This window comes from Castanea sativa, chromosome 12 (assembly GCF_040712315.1).
Source record: "Castanea sativa cultivar Marrone di Chiusa Pesio chromosome 12, ASM4071231v1".
NCBI classification, from domain to species: Eukaryota; Viridiplantae; Streptophyta; class Magnoliopsida; order Fagales; family Fagaceae; genus Castanea; species Castanea sativa.
The window spans coordinates 18544135-18567857 of NC_134024.1; the positions used below are offsets into that span (position 1 = coordinate 18544135).

General features: G+C 36.2%; 1 pseudogene; it reads left to right on the forward strand.

Annotated features, from left to right (window-relative positions):
- Window positions 1-17975: 17975 nt before the first annotated feature.
- LOC142618398 (benzyl alcohol O-benzoyltransferase-like) lies at window positions 17976-22645 on the forward strand (annotated as a pseudogene).
- Window positions 22646-23723: the final 1078 nt, after the last annotated feature.

Sequence of the window (23723 nt, forward strand, 5' to 3'; positions counted from 1 at the left end):
GTCACCATTTGAATGTTAGTCCTGACGCAGTGCCCCATAAGCAGCCTCCTCAGCGTGCGTCCCAAGAGCATGCCGAGGCAGTTAAAGAAGAAATTAATAAGTTAAAGCAAGCGGGGGCAATCAAGGAAATCTTTTATCCTGAGTGGCTTGCCAACACTGTTGTGGTTAAAAAGAAGAACGGAAAGTGGAGATTTTGTGTCGATTTTACTGATCTGAACAAGGCATGTCCAAAGGACCCTTTCCCTATTCCAAGAATTGATCAGTTGGTGGATGCAACTATTGGGCATCCTCGGATGAGTTTCCTAGATGCTTTTCAAGGTTCTCATCCGATACCTATGTCATTGAGTGACTAGGAGAAGACAGCTTTTCGTGCTCCTAATGGCAATTATCATTATCGAGTAATGCCTTTTGGTCTTAAGAATGCAGGCTCCACTTATCAAAGAATGGTGACTAGAATGTTTGAGTTGCAGCTAGGGCGTAATATGGAAGCATATATCGATGATATGGTAATGAATAGTAAGGAAGTAGGGGACCATTTGAGGGACTTGCAAGAAACCTTCACAATCCTTAGGAGGTATAAATTGCGTTTGAATGCTTCCAAGTGTTCTTTTGAAGTAAGTTCGGATAAGTTTCTCGGGTATATGATAACGCACCGGGGAATTGAAGTTAATCCTGACCAAATTAAGGCTATCTTGGGGTTGTATCCTTCTCGGAATCCTAAGGAGGTACAGAAGCTGACTGGAATGTTTGCGATATTAAATCGGTTTATCTCACGATCTGCGGACAGGTGTCGACCTTTTCATCACCTTTTGCATAAATGGAGAGATTTCCAGTGGAAGGATGAGTGTAATTTGGCTTTTGAGGATTTGAAGCAATATTTGGCGAATCTGCCAATACTATCACGACCGGAGAAGGAAGAAGTGTTGTATGCCTATTTAGCAGTTACAGATTATGCTGTAAGTCTTGTCCTAATACAGAATGATGGTGGAATTCAAAAACCGGTGTATTACATTAGTAAATCTTTACAAGAGGCCGAGAGGCAATATTTTCCTTTGGAAAAGGCTCTTCTAGCCATTGTACATGCAACAAGGAAGCTTTCCCATTATTTTCAAGCCTATACGATAGTGGTATTTACCCAACTGCCTTTGCAAGCTATCATGAGGAAGTCAGATTACACTGGTCACGTGGCTAAGTGGGGAACTAGGCTTGGAGCTTATGATATTAAGTATATGCCCCGGACAGCTATTAAAGGACAGGTGCTTGCCGATTTCGTGGCTGAATTCACGGAAGGTGGCATTAGGTAGGAAGATGTTATGCTAGCCGTGATGTCTATTGGGCTTGGGAGTGTCCTTCTTTGGGAAGTTTATACGGATGAGGCATCTAATCGAAAGGGAACAGGGATTGGAATTGTGATGATTACCCCTGAGAAATTAGTCATGGAAAAGTCACTACGGCTAGGATTTGTAGCCACTAATAATGAGGCCGAGTATGAAACTCTCTTGGCAGGCACTCAAATGGTTAGGCATCTGAGAGGAGAAATAGTGGAACTCTATTGTGATTTCAGATTAGTTGTCGAGCAAGTTAATGGAAAATTTGAGGCAAAAGATGAAAGAATGAAAAAATATCTCGACCGAGTCAAAGGGGTGTTAGTCACGTTTAAAAGCTTCAAAGTAAGACAAATCCCGAGAGAGCAGAATGCTCATGCCAACTCGTTGGCCATGTTAGCCACATCCTTGGGCTCAAAATTACCGCGGATGGTAATGGTAGAGGACTTGATGACTTTTAGTCTTACTGGTATCTCGGCAGTTGGGGTTCACAACATTCACGTTGGCCCGAGTTGGATGGATCCGATTGTGAACTTCTTACAACATGGTATGTTACCCGAAGACAAAGTGGAAGTAGAGAAGGTACGGAGAAGTGCCCCTCGTTACTAGCTTTCTGGGGAGCATAAGTTGTATAAACGTTCCTACTCGGGGCCATATCTGCTCTGCGTGCATCCTAAAGTTGTTGAGCCTTTATTGGAAGAGTTACATGAGGGAATATGTGGAAGTTATACGGGGGGAAGATCGTTAGCCCACAGGGTCATGACTTAAGGGTGTTGGTGGCCAAATATGAAAAAGGCCTCCCAGGAGTATGCAAGGAAGTGTGACCAATGTCAAAAGTTTGCACCAAACATTCATCAACCAGGGGGAGTCTTAAATCCATTATCTAGCCCATGACCTTTTGCTAAGTGGGGCTTGGATATCCTCGGACCTTTTCCTCGGGCAATTGGTAATAGAAGATGGCTCCTTGTCAGCACGGATTATTTTACTAAGTGGGTGGAAGCCGAACCATTAGCTAATATCAGGGATGCAGACGCCAAGAAGTTTATTTAGAAGAATATTGTAACTCGCTTTGGAGTCCCGCATACTTTGATTTCTAACAATGGACTTCAGTTTGACAGCAAGGCTTTTCGTAGGTATTGTAGGGATCTAGGAATAAGGAATGGATATTCAACACCGGCCTACCCTCAAGGAAATGGTCAAGCTGAGGCTACAAATAAGGTCATTTTGGCGGGGTTAAAGAAGCGATTAGACGATGCTAAAGGAAGATGGGTAGAAGAGTTGCCTCATGTGTTGTGAACTTATCGTACTACCCCCCAAAGGTCAACGGGTGAGACATCCTTTTCAATGACATATGGAATGGAGGCAGTAATCCCGTTGGAGTCAGGCTTTCCCACCTTGAGATCTAATCAGTATAATGTTAAAAGCAATCATGACATGCTATGCGATAGTTTGAATACTATTGAAGGAAGAAGAGAAGTAGCCAGTGTGAAGATGGACAGCTACCAACAGAAACTCAAGCAAACGTATGATAAAGGAGTGAAGCCGAGACCTTTAGTGCCAGGAGATTTGGTTTTGAGAAAAGTGGTGGGGACAGCAAAGAATCCTGCCTGGGGTAAGTTAGGGCCTAATTGGGAAGGACAATATAAAATTACGTCTGTAGCAGGTGTGGGGGCCTATTGTTTAGAAGATTTAGATGAAAAAGTAGTTCATCACCCCTGGAATGTAAGCAACTTACGACGTTATTATTATTAAAGGAAGAGCCTTCTTTTGTATAAGTTGAAGGCCTATTTTATTTCCTTAGTTTGTGCTTCTTTATTGGAATAAATTATATCCAAGTGTTAAGCTGATTTTAGTTCTTGTCCGGCTCCTCGGGCCACAAGTCTAAGAAAAATTAACACTTCAAGAAAAATCCAAGTGTTAAGCTAATCTTAGCTCTTGTCCGGCTCCTCAGGCCACAAGTCTAAGAAAAATTAACACCCTAAGGAAAATCCAAGTGTTAAGCTGATCTTAGTTCTTGTCCGTCTCCTCGGGCCACAAGTCTAAGAAAAATTAACACCCTATGGAAAATCCAAGTGTTAAACTGATCTTAGCTCTTGTTTGACTCCTCGGGCCACAAGTCTAAGAAAAATTAACCCCTAAAGAAAAGTTAAGTGTTAACTTAATCATAGCTCTTGTTCGGCTCCTTGAGTCATAAGTTTACGAAAAATTAACACCGTTTAAAAAAAAAAAGGTAACAAAAAGGTGTACTGTAGGTGTACCATACGTATTATTCTGGCTTGCGTTGCAAGGTTGATGATCGTGTTATGTTTTATGTGTATATGAAAAGTGATTATTTTAGCAGTAAGGAATTGTAATTGGCAATGAGCAAAAACAAAAATTTAATATTTGAGCATCACGATATGTTGACAATAGACAATATGCACCATTGGCACAACTATTAATTCCTTAAATTCAGTTTAACAAACAAAAAAAAAGAGAGAGAGAAAAACGACAACAAAAAGAAAAGTAACAGCATCAAATTTTAGAACAGCTTTTAACAAACTCTTGAACTCATATGTCAAGAGCTTGTTTATTTCTCTTTGGTGTTCTTCTTCTCTGGTTCTTTTTCTTTCTTCTTCTTTTTTGTCTGACCCACTTCCTTCGTATCAGCTTCATTTTCTTCATTCACCAATTCGGTGTTAGGAGAAGGGTTCTCGGCTATTTCTTTGCCCTTAGAGTGAACAGAAAAAGGTTCTAGGTCCGGAGTGGTTGTAGATGAAGGAGGAATGGAGCTGGAGTCACTCATTGGTTTGGGAGGAGTAGGTGCCAGTTGTAAAGCAGAAGGGTAATAAACGCTGTCGGGATGTCAAAGCTCAGATTCAATGGATACTCCGGCAGCGTCTAAGGCCCGACCCCAAACTTCTAGACAAAATGCACGGGCAACACCTTTGAGTTGAGCTGTGAGACTATCAGTAGCTTTCTTCATACCGGCATCATATGCTGCTTGCTCGGCATCATATGCTGCTTGCTCAGCATCAGCCTTCTCCTGTTCTTTAGATACTAATTCCTTTTGCACCTGTTTAAGCTCCACCACAGTGAGAGCAAGTCTATTTTGGGCTTGCTTTTGGGCTTTAAGGGCAATATTTGCCTACGACTCATAACTTTGCAAGGCAGATTCTGCGTTTTTATGAGCCTTTTCCACTTCGGCTAATCGAATGAGGGTTTCCTTTAGAATCTGTTTTGCTTCGTTCTGAGCCCTCGCAGCAACTTTGGCGTTGTTCTCAGCTTTTTTGGCTAAGTCCAAGGAATGGCCCACCCATTCCTCAGCCATGAACGAAGCCTAGACAGCCTATAATGTACATCAATTATGAAAGTCATATGAGTAATGCTTTCAAAAATAATAAAGATAAAATGATATAGAATTGTGAAAGATACCTTTTAAAGACAGAAAGACTTCCCTTTTGCGAAAAGACCGCAGTTCAACCATGTCCTCGGGAAGGCATAGGGCCTTTTCCAAACACTCAGCCACCAAACTAGAGCTCCCTTTTTTTGGATCTCTTAGATTAGCATCATCAAGAACGGGGCTGCCTAAACTTAGGGTAAAGCTAGGGCGCCAAATGGATGCTTTCCTTGAGGGATTGCCACTGGTTTCCTTGGAAGGTCCAGTATGAGCGGGTTTCTTGGAGGGGTTTTTTCGCCCTAGTATCTTTAGAAGGGAGGTCGGGGTTCTCTCCTTCTTCGATCTCTATGACATTTTTGCTACCTTGACCCCTTTTCCTTTTCTTGTCCACGACCTCAGGGGGAGGGGTACGTGTCACTACTGGGGTGATGGGGCAAGGGGGTACGGTCACAGTAGGAGAAGAACTACCGGCATGTGCTTGTAGCAAGGCCAGAAGATTAGGTTCTTTCTCTTGGAAGCCCATGTTGCTTGTTGAAGGAAGTTGTGAGACGTGAGGGGCATCTTCACGATAAAAAACTTCAAAGTCTTTATCCGTCACCTTGGGGTGACTCAGCTCGGGAGTTGAAGTCTTTTCCTCGTCCGCAAGATCAGTGGATGGCTATTGGGGGTAAAGTAGTCTGGCTGCCAGAGGGGCGGGAAGTTGTGCATCCTGTGTTCCTGCTGGTGGGGGTGTAGGTAGTAAGAAGCCAGGCACCGCAACATCAATACGAGCTAAACGAAGATTCCTGGCCCGGATTACATTCTTTGGACTTTGAATACCTTTGGTGGAAAGGGTGAAGCCGAGAATGACGTGGGTTGCCCTAAGTTGACCGTCCTTGTGCAAAAATATTTCTGACCAGAGAATTCTATTCAAATCTTGACGATTCACAGAGGATTTGTTTGGAGCGGTGTGGTAGTCGTCTACAGTGAGGAATAAAAATTGTTAGGAAGAATTAATCAATGCTAGATTATAAAAGAAGACAACTGATATTCCTAAGTATCATGTCGATCCTCAGGAACCCTACCTGGCACCCCATCTTAGGTAGGTCAGTGTAAGCTGTCATGCCAATTCCCCAAGATGATGAGGTAATCCTCGTCCATGCCTTTGCTTGAATCAGGCAAGCAGGAGATCAACCTAACAGTTGGGACCCTACACTTCATGTAGTATTTGGTTTTTTCCCTTTTTTGGCAATTGTACACCCAGTTTACATCATGCCAAGTTAAGTTAGTCCCCATTTTACGATTTAGGACATCTACACATCCTAGGATCCTAAGGACATTGGGAGAACATTGGGCTGGGATAAGTCTATAGTTTATAAGAAAATCCCGGGTCACCTTACCCATGGGGATTTCCATTCCGCCTTCGATAAAAGCAATCATGGGAATTAAAACTGACTCAGGTGGCCGAGGTACAACTAGACAATCTTCTTCCTCACAATATTGAATATCTACATCGTCAGGATTCCTATATTAGGCCTTAAAAGCGGCATTTGCCTCATTCGTTTTCACTAGTTTAACGTATCTACCCATTAAACTTTACGATAGAAAGAGAAAAAATAAACAATCAAGGAGAAGCAATAGGAGAGCTGACACACCTCTAAAGAATGCTTAAAACTACTCCTTGGGAGGTCCTTTTTCCTTTAATCCTTCAAAACGCCAAAATGAACCTCAGCCAACCCCAAGGGTTGCTTTTATAGGGGTAAAAAAAACAAAAGGGGCGGTAATTTTCCCGCTCATAATTGAGATCACAATTTGAACCGTACGATGTTAATCCAGCCGTAGAACGTGCGGAGGTAAGGAACCGCCTAACATCATAAATGATTTATCATGGACTACGAGGCGTCAAGAGTGTGTCACGGGCAGCGAAAAGACATCCGTACGTGTGAAAGCAAAATGCACGTAAAAAGTGTATCCGAGGAGTTAAAACTTGGCTATTAATTTGTGGTTATTAGCCTAAGTTTTAAGGGGCTATTGTGAGGACCCAAGAACCCGAAGATCTAAAGACCCGAAGACATACTGGGAAGCGTAAGGGGAAGAGGAGAATAAAAGTCAAGGGCCCAAGGATGAAGTGGGGTGGTCCGGAAAAGTACTAAAGATAGATTGGTGAGGTATAGGGTATATTGCAAATATCTGTGTTGGGGTAGATAACTATGAACATTGCATTGAATGTTCTGCACCAAACATTCTGGCCGCATTGAATAGGGAGTACCAGCTTTATCCGTTGCATTAATGTGAAAATGACCTGAACAATACAAGGCACAGAGCTAAAGCTTCTCTCCATTACCGACTACAAGGGAATGGACAAGTGTCAGTAAAGGGGGTTGAGTAGATGAGAGGTGTAGGGCTGAGATAATAAGGGCAAGGGGTATAAATAAGAGAGGAGAGATGCAGGGAAGGGGACCGGGACATCAAAAACTTTGTTGTTGATACTCTCTCTACAAATTCATTGTTTTTGGACCTTAAGTTATAAAAGGCTGTTATTGTTAGGCTTGTATGTGATTTTTGGTCCTTACACAAATAGTTTTTTTTTTTAGAAGGATATACAAATAGTTAATAAAATAATTCAGCAAAAAAATAAAGTGGCTAATAAAAAAAAATGTTTAATTGCTATTTAAAAAGCCACGTCAATAAGTTTTTTTAAAAAAAAATTATACATGCCTACAAACTAAAATAAATAATTTGAAACTTTGAATTAACAAAAATTTCCCCAGCTTTTCTCAATCTTTTTTAGCAACCAAACACAATCTAAAAACACAAAAATCAAACCCAGCAATCATTCATCACAGTCATCAATCCAAATCAAAATCAACCCCATTGTGAACCTAACCACCATAATGCCACCCTCACAAATCAACCCAAATACCCAAACGCCAACCTTTCTTTTATTTTCTTTTTCTCTTATTTTCTAGGGAGCCAAACACATCAACAAATCACCTATTAGCCTCTCACAGTATGACACTAACACTCACACCTAGTCATAACCCCACGAAGATTCCCAAAGAGCCATTAGTGTTGTACTCTGCTTCTATTTCTTCTACTACAACTTCTACAACAACTTCTATGGCTAATGCTACTGTTGGGACTGATATTACACCAGAGTCTATTGAGCCCTCTCAGTCCAAAATCTCCACCAAATTGGCGTCAGCAATAGCAGATCAGTCCCAACAGTAAAAGCTCCACCTCAGCCGCATCAGATCTAACACAAAGACTAGCAAACCAACCACTTCTTGTTCTTAGAATCAATGCAAATTTTGGTTAATGCTTTCTCCAATGGGGTTGATGTTTTTCTCCTTCTTCTTTTTCTTTTCTTTTTTTTTTTCTCGCATTTTGGAGTTTGTTGTTGATGGGTTCTTTTTGACATTTTGATTTTCTTTGTTTGGAATTCTCTTCACCATTTTAGGTTCTTTATTTGAATTTTGTTTGTTAATTTCTTGAGCTTTTTAAATGAACTAGCAAATGGCTACGAGAGATGTGTTTGGATGCTTATATATTGTTACAGATTTTCTCCACAAACATTGTTGATGTGTTTATTTCCCTAGAAAAGAAAAGAAAAAGAGAAAGATGGTGATCTTTTAAAAATTCATATTTCAGATTTTTTTTTTTCTTTTTTGCTTTCTAAATTCTGATTTAATTATTAATATAAATGCTAACATTGGATTTTCAAATAGCAATTAAAATTTGTTATATTATTTTATAATATAAATAATGACATTTGTGTGCCGACAGTGCATACCATTTGCCAAGTGAGTTAATAGTAAGGACCGAATTGATTGCAAGTTGAAAATTACAGAGACCAAATTAACTTCTTCCATCACTATCACCAATAGTTGTTTTGTTTTGGTACAATATAACATTTTCCCTCAACTTTCAAAATTTGATTTGTTTAGGTGTGTTCTAGGTGTTGTTGTTAGATTGGTTTTGATTTAGGTTTTTGGATTTGATTTAAGTATTTGGTTTGGTATGGATTGTGTTAGGAATGGGTTCCTTTTCTTTTATGTATGCTTTTTTTTTTTCTTGGGTTATAGGCAAAGGTGAGACTAACCTCACTTGTAAGATATTTTTCCGCTAATAAAGTCATTGATATCAATTGGATCTCTTACAAGTGACACTTGGTGTAACTGTAATCAATGTTACACCACTCAATAATTTTTCAATTGGAAAATCTTACCGTTTGATTATATGTTTTATATGTTCTATATGTTCTTAACAGGCATGCCGATTTTCATTCAAATTAGATGTTATTTACCAATTGATTGATAAACTCATATTTAATGCAATTGATTGATGATATTACTATTGGTCTTTGATCACCTTGGAATTTTGCAAGTATGAAGAATATATGAAGATAATGTAATCTAATGGTGAATATGTCAAAATTCGCATGTTTTGGATTACATATTCATCATTGGATTACAAGTAAAGTGCATTTATTCTTCATGCTTGTAATTTTGCAAGCATGATGAATATGTAATCCAATGATGAATATGTGACTTAATAATGTAATCCAACATGTTTCATGCTTGGATTACAAACCTTTTCTCTCTCGATCCAAACCTTTTATTTTCACCAAAAACCTTCTCCCACACAAGATTTTAGCCTAATCCAAGCCGCAATCCCTTGGTAAGTGCTCTAAATCTTTCTTTTTCTCATTCCTCATGCATTTCATGCATTTTGTGACCTAGGTTTTAGTTTTTACGAAAATTTGGGGTTTTAGAGTTTTTTTGAAAATTTTTGGGTTGAGTTTTGTTAATATGATCTCACATGTTCATGCATTGCATTCTATGTTCATTATAACCATGTTTCACGCATTTTAGGTTGTGTGCTTGTTTATACAATGTAAATGCTGTTAGATTGGATTGGGTATTTTCCCATGATGCAATTTCTTTAGCACGTAACATATTCATGCATTGCACGTTGCTTTTTTCTTCTTTCTTGTGCCTTATGTTCCTGCTGTGTTCTCTCTCTCTCTCTCTCTCTCTCTCTCTCTCTCTCTCTCTCTCTCATTTAGTCTCATTCTCATGACACCTAAAAATTTTGTCCCTTCTAAGAACCCAATAAGACGTTGCGGTTCGTCTTCTTCTTCTTCTGCTCCCTTCCCTCCTGATTCTGTTCAATTCCATGATTGAGATGACTTCTTTAAGAACTTTTTTGACCGGGTGATTTATTCGGAACGCTAGGTCATTTTGTCTGACTTTCCAAACACTCCTTTACTCGGGGTGTTTAACTCTCGAGGATGGGCTTCTCTATGTGAGAAACTATCAAGGTGTTCCGATGTGGTCATACAGGAATTTTACTTCAACATGCATGCCATTGATACCTTTTTACCTAGGTTTACTACGGTATTCCATGGTACACGTATTGTAGTTACCCCAAAGCTCATTTTTGAGGTACTACGCGTTCCTAGGGCAGATCATCCAAGTTACCCTAGTCATGAGCGTCTCTCTTCTATCTCTAGAGACGAGTTGGTCTCACTATTTTGTGAGGGTACCCTAAATTTCTCTACAACCGAGTTTGCTAAGGGTCCACAGATCCTTAATATGGTGATGACTTTTGTACTCACTCCATGGTCACATTATAACACTATCACCGAGCCTCGTTCTCGTTTCCTTCTTTTTCTCATGGAGGTTCTCTTTATAGATTTTCCATCACACATGATAATATTCATTATAAATTGCTATCAAGACACTACTACATGTGATAAGCTCATCTTTTCTTTAGCTATCATACGCATCCTCACACACTTGCACGTCACCATTCCTCCCTCTCCTCTCTTCCATGTCATGGGTGCCATTAGCAAGGAGTCCATCCGAAGGAGTGCAGCGCAGCTGGCTGCGAAGCAGCCTAGTGTGGAGACGACGGATGCAGCCCTTACTCCTTGACCCTCTTCTTCATCTGCCACTTATTCCTCCTCTAGGGCGGATGTCTCCCTCACTAACATCATGGATCAGCTTCAACAAATGCGTGCTGATTTTAGTAGTCATCTTGACCATATGTCTAATGAGATTTGTCAAATGAACACCAAAATTGGTCACATCGCTCACCACCAGCCTCGGCTTGGTGGTTTCGCACCCTCACCTTCACCTGAGCCTACTGAGGAGTCCTCTTCTAGTGAAGATGATGATGATGGTGCTGATGACTCTCGATCTTCCAATAATGATGAGATGACGACCTCTCAGTGATGCACCTTTTATCACTTGTGACAAAAGGGGAAGTAGTTCTGTATATGAGAGTAGCCATTGTGTTAGGGGGAGAGCTAGCATAAGATATACTAGATATGGGGAGAGTGCTTTAAGGAATATAGTGAGGTTTTGGTGTATTTTTTCTCGCTTTATGTACCGTGGTCTTGTGACCATTTTTACATACATTTTATTCTTCTTTCTATATAAATGATGATGCATGTTTTTTACCTTTTCTCTCTTGTGTTTTTTCTTTTCTCTCTTTATACACATGTTTCTTCTTGTATACAACTTGTCTATGTTTCACACTTGATGCCTTAATGAATATTATTTAAGTGTTTCAATTAAGACAGGTTGCAAGTCTACCATGCCACAATCTCTCTTCTTGCAAAGTTTTTCAAGAGTTCGTAGTAGGGTTAGACTTATGTACTTTTGTTAGTTATGGGACAGTTGTGTTAAACTTCTTTCATAATTGTTGTTTGTGGTTTTATCACTGATTTCCAAACAGGAAGATTGTTAGGGTCATATTTTTTTGTAATTAGCTAATCCTTTCACAAAATGTACTTTACTTGTAATTGGGTAAATCTAAGATGGGTTTGGTACTTCAAGAAACATGTTGTTCAAGTCAAGTATTAAAGACACGAAGATTGATCTAAGAAACAAGTGAAGAAAAGTTGTTTATTTAGTCTCAACAGATAGCTCGACAAATGCCTGCTATTGAAACTTAATGTGAAGCTCGATAGATAGTTTGACAGCAACTCGATCTATCGAGAACTACGATTTTCAGTTTTCCAGATCTGAATTTCGGCCCAAGATTTTGGATTTGTTTAGGGTTTCTTTTCTCACAACCCTAGACATATATAAGGCTTATTTTTAAAAACCGTTACACACAAATACAGAGACCAAGAGATTTATTTTCTCTGTGAGAATTTACTGCGTTTGTACGCCATAGGGTTTTGTAACCAAGTGTTTCCAAATCTTCATTATTGATAAAGTGAAGAACTTTGTAGCCAACAACATCTATTCTAGTTGCTGGAGTTAATCACGTATTGGAATCCGTACAAAGGGTTAGTCACAAATTGGAGGTTTGCGTATCGAGAGAAAGAAGACTACTACAAGATCAAGTCCAATTGGATATTAGAGCAAAAGTTCAATTGTAGGTTGATATTTTGAGATAGGCTAGGATAGTTGATAAGATTCCTTATACTTGTAACCAATTGATCGTTGATTAGTAGATTCTTGGAAGTGGTGATCTTAAAATCATTCAGTGGGGTTTTTGCCTTGCAATGTTTTCCTCATTTGTCAACAAATCACCATGTCAAATTTATTTTCCACTGCATTTAGTATCTTTGGTGATTTGTTGGTGCCTCCACAATTTGCATGCAATTGAACCTAATTAATCGACTTGGGTAATTGAATTAATTAGTTCTTTTTGAATTCTTAGTAGCTTAATACACACACACACACACACACACACACACACACACTAGTTGTTAATAAAAAAATAATAAGCTTTATGAAGTATTAATCAAGTCTAAATAATTCTCTAGATAAATCTAAATGATGAATAAAAAATTTAGAATATTACTCACATATGAACAAGAAATTATTTAAAAAATACAATTTTTGTTACACCTAAAAGCATTCACATTAGGAATGTCATATGCCATATGTTGGTTCAATTTAACATAAAAGCCCAAAACAACCTCTGCATCCGGACTTGTAAAAAGCTACTATTGCAAAAAAAATTGTAATTGTCCTACTGTGCGATTCTAAATGTAGAATCGAACTATAGCTCAATTGTAAAACAAAATTACAATATTTTATTCCTTTTTTACAGTTTGCTTTAGCTGATTTGATATTTTGTCTCCTCTCTCTCTCTCTCTCTCTCACCGTTCAGTCTCATCTCCTCTCTATTTTCTTTTTCTTTTTCTTTTTTCTTTTTCTTCATTTTCAGTTTTGATTCTCATTCAATCCCTCCCCCTCTCTTGTCCCTCTCTGTTTGGATCGGTGCCCGTGCATTGGTGGTTGCAGCGGTGTGGGCAGATGGTTGCGGCGGCGTGGATCGGTGCCCTTTCTATCTCTCTCACACCCTCACTATCTCAACCTCCCACAATGGCATTACCCCATGGCCAAAGCTCTAAGCCGTAGCGCTTTCTCTCTCTCTCTCTCTCTCTCTATAAACCAAAAATTACGACCACCGCAAGCAGTGACCAATGGCTCTCTTGGGTTCCCTATCTATTTTTTATTTTCTATTTTCTCTTTTCTTTTCTCTTATTTTCTTTTTATTTTTCCGTTGCTCTTTGATTTATGAAAGTTCCCCGTTTTATTGCTTGCCTGTTTGTGGGTTTAGGGATCTAATTTTCTTTTTGGGGGTTTAGGATTTGGAAGAAAAAAAAATTGATTTGGGTTTGGGTTTGGGGGTTTGAAAAGGGGATTTGGATTTTATTGTGGTTGTTGGTGCGTCTAAGTTGTGGGTGCAGTTTTATTTAGGGTGATGGGATTATGAGTTTTGTTGTGGTTGTTTGTATGTGTGTTTGAAAATGTGTTTGTGCAAGCATGCTCTATTTGTATGGAATCAATGTTCACTATGTGTGAGAACAGGAATAGGTGTTGCCATGTGTCTACGTTCATGTGTACACTCGGGCTACTATAAACATGTGAGCATGTATTCTAAAAATAAAAGCATAGCACGAAAATAGACTAAGAGCATCCACACCAGTTCGTTTAAAATTTTCTATCTATTTTACACTAAAAACCTACTTTTTCTATTTTACACCATCATTTTTACAAAACACTCACATCAATTTATCTATTATACACACTTTTTTATTAAAATAATATTTTTCCTCATTTTTTTTATTATTTCCCACCTACCCCACTTAACCCATAAAGTATCTTCCTCACTTTCCCCTATCCCACTCACTTCACTCACGAGACTATTCTAGAGTCTTCATTTTCACTCCTCTCTGAAACTCCTCTCTATTCCAAACTCTTCTCTGAAATTTCGATCCAAGCAGGGAGCATGGCGAGAAGAACGCCAATCCAAGCACGACGATCCGCCACAAGCGCCGATCCATTCTCTCTGTCTCTGTTGGTGTGTCCGTCTGTGGGTGTGTTTGGTTTTGTGGTGTCTCTAGTTGATTTTGTTGTTGATTTTGTGGTTGATTTTTGTGGTTGATTTTTAATTTTGCCTGTGGGAGTGTGTGTATCATAGGAAGAAGTAGATCATGAGAGAATTGGTTTTGCAGTTGGAGAAGAGAGAGAAAAAAAGGAGCAAAACTAGAAATTATTAAAATAATGTATAGAAGAGCTACAGTAACCGTATATATATACACGATTACTGTAGCTCATGGAAATATTTGCACAACTTTACACAGCTTTACACCCACAGATGTGGGTGTTTTTTTGCCCAAAATGCGTAAAATGAGAGAGTTTTTGTATTTAAGAAGAGTTTCCACCAACTGATGTAGATGCTCTAAGAGGGATGAATTTTTTGGTTGTGTTGTTGATGGTTGGGTTGATTTGGGTTTAGGAGGTGGATGTATTGTTTGGGGTTTGGGATGAATTTCTGAGTTGGGTTTGTTTGGGGTTTGGTATGAATTTCTGTACTGGGTTTGTCTGGGGTTTGGGATGAGTATCTGTGCTGGGGTATTGGGTTTTCTCTATGGTACTTGACCACTGGTTGAGAGAGAGGAAGGGAGACAGAAATTAGAGAGAGAATGAAATATATTTTATTGTATAATTTATATTATTTTAATGTGTTGTATTGTAAAATAAAACTTAGGATGCTGGGAGTATTGTAAAATGGTATGGTATAATTAATAAAATAGTTTTTTGAGATAGTAAAATAGAATAAGATAAAATAATGGGATGCGAATGCTCTAACAAATAAAAAGAATAGATTTAAGTAAAAAGGATTATTTAATTAAAGTTAAATATATTAAATGTCTCAATTTAAATATCGCTTTAACCCCAAAATCCCTTTGCTGGATCCTTCTTCTTCAATTTGTCAACTTCTTTGCCGTTTCTTTATTCGTTTTCTCAACCGGCCTGAACCTTGGTTATGGCTATCTCTCCTCTATTTTTTTTTACTACTTCATATTTATTTGTTTTGTGGGCAAAGTGTAGGGGGCTTCTTCATTGGTGTGCACATCACATGAACTTTGACTTTACAAAAGCCGAGATTTTTTTTTTCTTGTACTTCAAGAGTTAAGGGGGAAAAAGTTGTAAATAATGAAAAAAAATAGTGAATTTATACCTCCACTGAATTGCAGCAAACATTATGTACTTTGTTATGACTTGTGATTGCAGTTGTTTGAAAGGAAAAACATTACCCTCTAGGCCACTACCCATCGCATGAAGTAACAGGGATGGAGCCAAAACTTGGTATTAGAGCAATCGCATTAGTGGTTGTAAAAATTTGTAAAATACAAAAAGTGCTTAATTTTGTATATTTTAATAAATAAAAAACACCCACATCAGTGCTTCAAAAAGTGTGCAAATATACAAAACTGCTACAATAACTGTGCATATATGCACAGTTACTGTTCATGTGCAAATGAATTTATTTATTTATTTTTTCTCTCTCCCCCCTTCATCTTGCTTTTCCACTATGTCTTCTACTCACAACAAAACCACAAAATCACCCTTGCCCCAGCCTCAACCGCCAATCTCTATCTTCTTCCAACAACAAAATCACAAAAACACCCCTGTCCAGCCTCAACCACAGATCAAGGTGGAACCACCGAAATACAAAAACCCAAAAACTAAAATTAGCAATAACCCATCATAATACAAAAACACAAAACTAAAACTAGCAATAACCCATCATAGAACCAGCAAGAATCAGATGAAATCAAACTCCAAAATTAACCAAAACCCAAATGAAGTCAAGTGAGGACCATGGCAGCACTACATCAAGATCGGAGGTGGTGGTAGTGGGTCGCTACAACTAGGGCTAGCTTTGGTTGTTGGCGGCAGTATAATGATGGCGGCAATGTGATGATGGCGGTGGTGAGGTTGGTTTGAGTTTGAGAAATCCGTTGAAGAAAAAGAAGAAAGAATAAAGAGAAGAAGGAAGAAGAAGGAAGAAGAAAAAGGAAAACAAGAAAGAGGGAGATGGTTCAGAGAAAAAGAGAGGGATGTTGTGAGAAAAAGAAAGAAAGAGGTGGGTGGAGTGATGTGGGTAGTTGTTTGTTTGATATAATAAAAAATTAAAGAAATATTATTATTTAAATAAAATAGATGGTAGAATAGATAAACTGATTTGGGTGTTTTGTAAAAGTAAGTGTATAAAATAGAAAAAAGTTTTTTTTTTTTGTTTTTTTGCAAAATAGATTAAAAAAAAAATTTACATTCTCTGACGTAGATACTCTTAGGGGGCAAAATATAACCAAAAAAAAATCATTATAAAACTCTAAATAAGTTTTCCATTTAGTGTGTATATATATACAAATATAAAAGCACAAATCAAAATCACAAATAGGCAAACAAAATAAACAAGTGAACAAAGAAATAAAGTTTACCAAAAAAAAAAAATAGAACAAAGAAATAAAGTCACAAACAGAAACAATAAAAATAAAAAAGTTGTCGTGCTATGTAGGCAACACAACATTACAATTGCCAACGGGGGGTTGGTTGAGTTGGTTAGGCTCTCGCTTCCCTGCTTGAAAGGCTTGAGTTCGAGTCCTGCCAACGGCCTTTCGTTGGTGGACATCCTTAGTGAGGGGTGTTCTCAGCAATGAGATAACCCTCACACGCGGAACAAATAATCAAAAAATCGCGGCGCCCTGTCCGGGGGTTTAATACAACCATAAGCACCCCCATTTTTGTTTACCAAAAAAAAAAAAAAAAACACAACATTACAATTCATTGACTTTATTACACCTCAAGCTCCAATCAATTTCAAAGTTTCAAACAAACTTAACTTTTACTTTTAAAGAAGACACATACACTGACAGAAAAGCATAACTATTGACTATTAAAAAAAAAATTAATTTATATAAGCACAGAGAGATAAAATTCAACTCACAATGCATAACACGTGGTGGATATCAATGATCAATCCATTACTAGTCACTTCTATTATTATTTTAAAGTCATTATTTAATTAAGTTTCTTAAAAAGAGAAATTGCTCTCTCTATATCTCCTGCTTCAGAAAGTAACAAAGAGACTTTTAGAGAGAGAGAGAGAGAGAGAGAGAGAGAGAGAGATACCAGCTCTAGTGAGTCAGGGCTGGGGGTGAGTCTGGCTTCTGCTGCCGTGCTGGTGCTACTACCTAGCCCTTCACTGCTTCAGTTTAGCCATTCTCCCTCTGTCTCTAGGTTAGGCTTAGGGTTTTGTTTCATTGTTTGTGGGATTTTTTTTTTTTTTTTTTTGGTTTTTGTCTTTGATGGAATGACTGATTAGTTTTGATTTAAATTTTTGAAAGGCCAGACTATTTGGTTTTGGTAAAAATTAGTTGATTGGGTTAAATTTTCTTTAGTTTTGTTATTTGTGATTTTTGTTGTTGTGATAAATTTTTTGAGCTTGCTAAATTTTCCTCTATATGAGATTCATAAATTTTTTTTTGGCCTTTTAGAGTGCCATTAATATTGTTAAGAGGACTCAAATGTAATTTTATTGAACTGCTAAAATTAATATATATATATATATATATAAAAGTATTTTTTAAAAAAAATTGGGGGGGGGGGGGGGAACAGTAGCTACAACCATTTGAAAACTCCTATTCATTTTTTTGTCAAACTGATTGTATTTTTTTTATTTTTTTATTATCTTGTGTAGCTGGCCACCCACTCACAACCTTTAGTATTACTATTGAAAAGATACTGTACTTAAAGAAAGGAAATAATTTTATACATGAGTTGTTGCACATGGTTTTTCCTTTTTTTTATGAGTTGTTGCACATGGTTTCCCTATTTTGAAGGATATTTCTATTTCTAGATTACGTCAATTGTGGCTATAAATTCCTGTCCATCATAAGTCATAACACACACTACAACCTGTAAGCTTGCCCAAGTTTCTTAGTCTCGTATTCAAACCATTTTCTTGGCATGGCACTGGCACCACCCACCTCTCTAGTGTTCGAAGTACAACGGTGCAAACCAGAACTGGTTGCTCCTGCAAAGTCTACACCTTATGAATTCAAACAACTTTCTGATATTGATGACCAAGAGGGTCTTCGATTTCAAATCTCAACCATACATTTCTATAAACATGATTCCTCAATATTGCAAGAGATTAAAGACCCAGTGAAAGTCATCAGAGAAGCACTTGCACAAACACTAGTGTTTTACTACCCATTTGCTGGTAGGCTTAGGGAAGGACCTGGCCGAAAGCTTGTAGTAGAGTGTACCGGTGAGGGTGTCATGTTTATTGAGGCCAACGCTGATATTACGCTTGAACAGTTTGGTGACGTACTTCATCCTCCATTCCCATGCTTGGACGAGCTCCTTTTTGATGTTCCCAGCTCTGGGGGCATCCTTCATTGCCCATTATTGCTTATTCAGGTTCATATACTGCGCCTCTAAAACTCATTAATATATATATGTGTGTGTGTGTGTGTGTGTGTGTGTGTGTGTGTGTGCATCTAAATTGATGTATCATTGGATGATTAAAGTAAGAGATAAATACTACAATCAGCTAACTTTGCATTTTCTAGGTCATGATAAACTTTCAAAAACTTTTATAATAGGAAACTTCACTTATACGTAAGTAGTCGCTAACTTGTGTGATACACAAAATAGTTAAATAAAAATTAAAAGTGTTTATTTTGCTTAAGGGTCCTATTGATTGGGAGGATGGAAAAGTGGGAGAATAGAAAATTTTTTAGTTTTCCTCATTTGTGTTTGGTTGAGATGATGGAAAAGTGGAGGATTAAAAAACTTTTTAGTTTGGTTGAAAATAAGGTTTGTATAAATTTACCATCACGTCTCTCTTAAATAAAACAAAAAGTAATACATTATACACTTTTAAAAAATTGTGTATAGATGAAAGTGGATATTTCAAAAAATAGCATAAGAAATCATCCAAAGGTGTTTTTTTAAAAAAATAATAAAAATTAAGAAAAAAAAAGGAAAAGAAGAAGAACCCACCACCTGATAAAATCAAAGAAAGAAAAAAGAAAAAAAAACAAACAAAAAAGTCAACATTACAAAAAAAAAAAAAAGAGCCAGAAACGTTAAAAGAGGTGGAGACAATTTTGTCCAAATATTTTTCCTACTTTTCACTCCAATTTGAAGAGATTGTATTTTGAAGGGGGAGGAGAGAAAACTTGTAAGCCCCACCACTTTTCTCTCCGCCTCCTCTCAACCAAACACCCTTCCCACTCATTTTCTCTCATATTTTCCACTTTTTTTTCCATCCTCCCTAAAATCTACCTAACCAAACATACCCTAAAGGTCTATGACTTTACTTAAAAAAATGTATAATTTGTAAATGAATTAAAATAATTAATTTTTTGTTCAATATAATGGTATAGAAAAATTCTTTTTGTTTTATATCATTAGTTTCACATAACACATCCCAACATGAGTTATTCTATGATGATGAATTCATATAATACTCAACTACAATTAAATCTACTATCCACTACCAATCTAATCTATGTTATCTTGATAGTGGATCTACAAATTGCATTCTCATATCCTTCATCATTTAGAAGGTAATTGAAGTAATGATTGTATATAATGTATAAATTTTATACTTTTACAATATAAAATTATTAAAATAATTAAAATAAAATCTAATGTTCTAAAAATTTTTTGAAATAGAATTTTAAATTTCTTAAAACTTAGTTAATAGAGTTTCTATTTTACTTAAAAGTGAACTATCACAATTAATGAGAATTTAAACATTTTTTGCAAAGAGATAACCATAGGCCCAATTTTTATTTTATAGCATAAGATGTTACAATTAGATCCGTACCATGTATAATACGTTAGTCCATTATAATAGCTCCAAATAATATCCTTATAGCTATTTGTATGAGTTTTATATTTAATGATGCCATAAAGGATGGAGTTCATAGAAGTCATTTATGATGTCATTTAAAAAAAAATGTAATTTCAAAAGGCTTTTAATTGTAAATTTTTTTAATCATAAAATAAACTCTATCTAAACTCTAAAAGAAAGCATTCGAAATGATCACATCATTGATACCATATCATGATGGTTACAAATAGCAATATTATTATTTATGATTAATAGATGAACAATGAAATTGCGAATTAACAATTTAAATACCAAGTTTAAACTACAACAACATATATACAAAAGACTCCAAATATTGGAACATACTTCTTCTACCATTTTCATTATTCAATTAAAACCAAAATTTCAAATATAATTTCAATTCAATTAAACCCAGTACATACATACGCATGAACGTAAAGAATTCTAAAAATAAAATAAAAAAATCTTTAAAAGCCTCTATCTAATACAGTCACTATTTATTTTTATTTTTTCAAATTATGCATTCTTTAGTTCTTTTTCCTTTTATGATTCATCAAACTTTTTCTAATTGACCAAAATATCTCTCATCTATGTTAACATTAAACTGATAAGAAAAATTTACATACCTTTTGTTTGGAAGGCGCTTCAAAAACCAAAATCAATGTAAAAGACTGTATAGCAAAGTAGTGTTGGAAGAATAATCCCAAAAAAAATAAATTAAAATATAATATAGGAATGAAAAGCCGAGTTGAAATTTTAACAAATAATTCCTAAAAAAAAACTATTTATAATATAATATAGGGTTATGGATTCCTAATCAAATTTGGTTATATATATATATATATATATATATATATATATATATATATATATATATATATATATATATATATATATATATATATATATTTTAAAGGATATGTTGGTAGAGTCCATTTGATATAAAATTTAAATCTTATTGAAATTAAAAATGATATATATTTGTTGAGTCTCTTTTGATATAATAATAGAGCTTAGCTCCTATTGAAATTATAATTTCTTATCAACGTTAATATAAAAAAATGAAAAAAAAAAAAAGAGAAAGAAAATGTGATTGATAGATATAAGGAAATATGATAGAATATATATTTTTTAATGTCAACATAATTAGTAAAGATATATTCTTTTTTTTTGGGATAAATTTATATTAATGGAGTTATTATATAGTTTGTTAGGATTATCAAAAAATTTCTTGATTAGGTGATAATTTAGGTCTCCTTAAGTATAGTGGTTGTATGGTACCAAACAATTAAATTTTTTATTATTTTTAAATAAATTTAATAAATTTTCTATAATTTGGTGCAATAAAATCGAAAGAAATAGATCAAATTAAAAAATATAAATAAAAAATACTTATGTGGAAAATTGTGGTGAGGTCAACCAAAATTCAAAGGTTTCGGTTATATATATATATATATATATATATATATATATATATATGAATCTTGGGATAGAAAATTATAGGTACCTTGTTCTTTTGTAGATGGAAAATATGATGGTCAACGTTATTTTAATGTAATTGGTGATATATCTAAATGTTATGTAGTAAATTTATGAGTACTACTACTTTTACAATATTTTTATAATAATTTTACAACAAATCTTAGATAATAAAGTTATTATTGTTAAGTAAAAAAATGACATGAGTAGTAGGCCAAATTAGAACCACTAACAATTTGTTACTTAAGTTTTTTGTGAAATTATTATGAAAATGTTATGAAAATATTGTGATATAGCATTACTCAAAATTTATATATATATCTCTATACCATCACTCTTTATTATTAAATAAACCAATAATCATTTTGATTGGTGGAGATGGGCAGGTGACGCGTCTTAAATGTGGTGGTTTCATCTTTGCCGTTCGCCTAAACCACACCATGAGTGATGCCAATGGATTGGTGCAATTCATGATGGCCATGGGCGAGATGGCACGTGGTGCATGTACCCCCTCCATCTTACCCGTGTGGCAAAGACATCTCCTTCAAGCAAGAGATCCAACTCAGGTGACATGCATGCACCGCGAGTACGATGACATGGCCTCCACCATTGTTGTCCCAATCCAACTCAACGATGACATGGCTTATCGTACCATTTTCTTCGGCTCCACAGAGGTCTCTACCCTTCGGAGATTCATGCCACATCACCTGAAACAATGCTCACCTTTGAGTTGCTCACCTCATGCCTCTGGCGTTGTCGTACCATAGCTCTCCAGACAAACCCCCAAGAAGAGGTTCGTGTGTTGAGCGTTGTCAATGCACGTGACAAATTCAAACCTCCTTTACCCAATGGCTATTACGGTAATGCTTGTGCGTTCTATGTGGCACTCACAACAGCAGGGAAGCTTTGTAAGAATCCATTAGGTTACGCTGTGGAATTGCTGAAGAAGGCAAAAAACAACGTAACAGAGGAGTACTTGCGGTCGGTGATTGATCTTATGATAATTAAGGGTCGGCCTCACTTCTGTTGGGTGGGGTCGTATCTTGTGTCGGATGTGACACGTACCAAATTTGGAGAGGTGGAATTTGGGTGGGGTAAACCGTTTTATGGTGGGCCTGCCAAGGGTGAGGGGGGGCCCTTACCCGGAGTGCCCAGTTTCTATATTCCTAGTAAGAATAGTAAAGGAGAGAATGGGATATTAGTGCCAATTTCCCTACCAGTCCAAGCCATGGAAAGATTTGAAAACCAGTTGAATATATTGCTTATTGAAGGACCAACTAGTCACTTATAAGAATTCACTGCTCAAGCTTTTGAACCAAATTTACTAAGAGTAGATATCTTAATTTGTGCATGTGCCTTAAATTTGAATTTTATATCCATTAGTTTTTTTTTTTTTTTTTTTTTAAGAAATCGAGTAACTTTCGTCCTAAGATGGGTTAGATTCCATTAACTTATCATGAGACTTGAATTATTGTCAATTAGGTCTAAAATATATAAAAGAATGAATAGTTTGGTCTCTAAACCCAACTTACTCTATACATTATTAAATTCATTAGTTATTTTTCTCCTCTCTTAGTAGTGACCAAATTGGATTAAGGGTTCAAATTGATCAAATTTGAAATGTTTTGGATTTGTTTGACATTAACCCTAACCTAAAGGTAGGTTAACGGAATTTGTCCTTACATTTAAATTTTTATTAGTTTTTATTGTCTATTAATAAAAGTTAGACCGTTTTAAAGTCTTCATAACTTGTGTGTAAAGACACCTAATAGCGAAAGCCGTTTACCAATGACTGTTGTGATGAGCTAGAGTATGAGATAGCCAGTGCGATGACTAAATGAAGATAAGCAATGTGCACGTTGTGAGCTGGATTCGAGAAGCTAAATGCGATGACTGAAATGAAAATATAGGCAATATACATGTATTTGATGTTATGTATTACTACATGCGTATGTGTAGACTTTGTTTTCATTTTTCTGCTCAACTAAATCATATTCTTGAGGTGCAGTTATTTAACCATGTTTTTCAACTGGGAAGTTAATGTTGAAAGTATTTCATAATTTCATGTTGATGAATGTACGTAGAACGAAGTTAGCTTGGGAGTTAGCATCACAAGAGAACAGAAGTTAGAAAAGAAAATGTTTTGAACTTTTCATCAAGTTTAGACTGCTTCGTGAGTAGTTACTGGAATGATATTCTGCACCATCAGATCACAAGGGATACCCTAAAATTTGGGGAGTACTGTGCAATATCAAAGCTAGAAAATTTTACTCTTGCCTTCAAACCTGAGCTTAATTACTGGCAGAATTTAGTGAGGGCAAAAAAAAAAAAAGATTGTCTTCATTTTATGATCTGTATGGTCAAAAAGT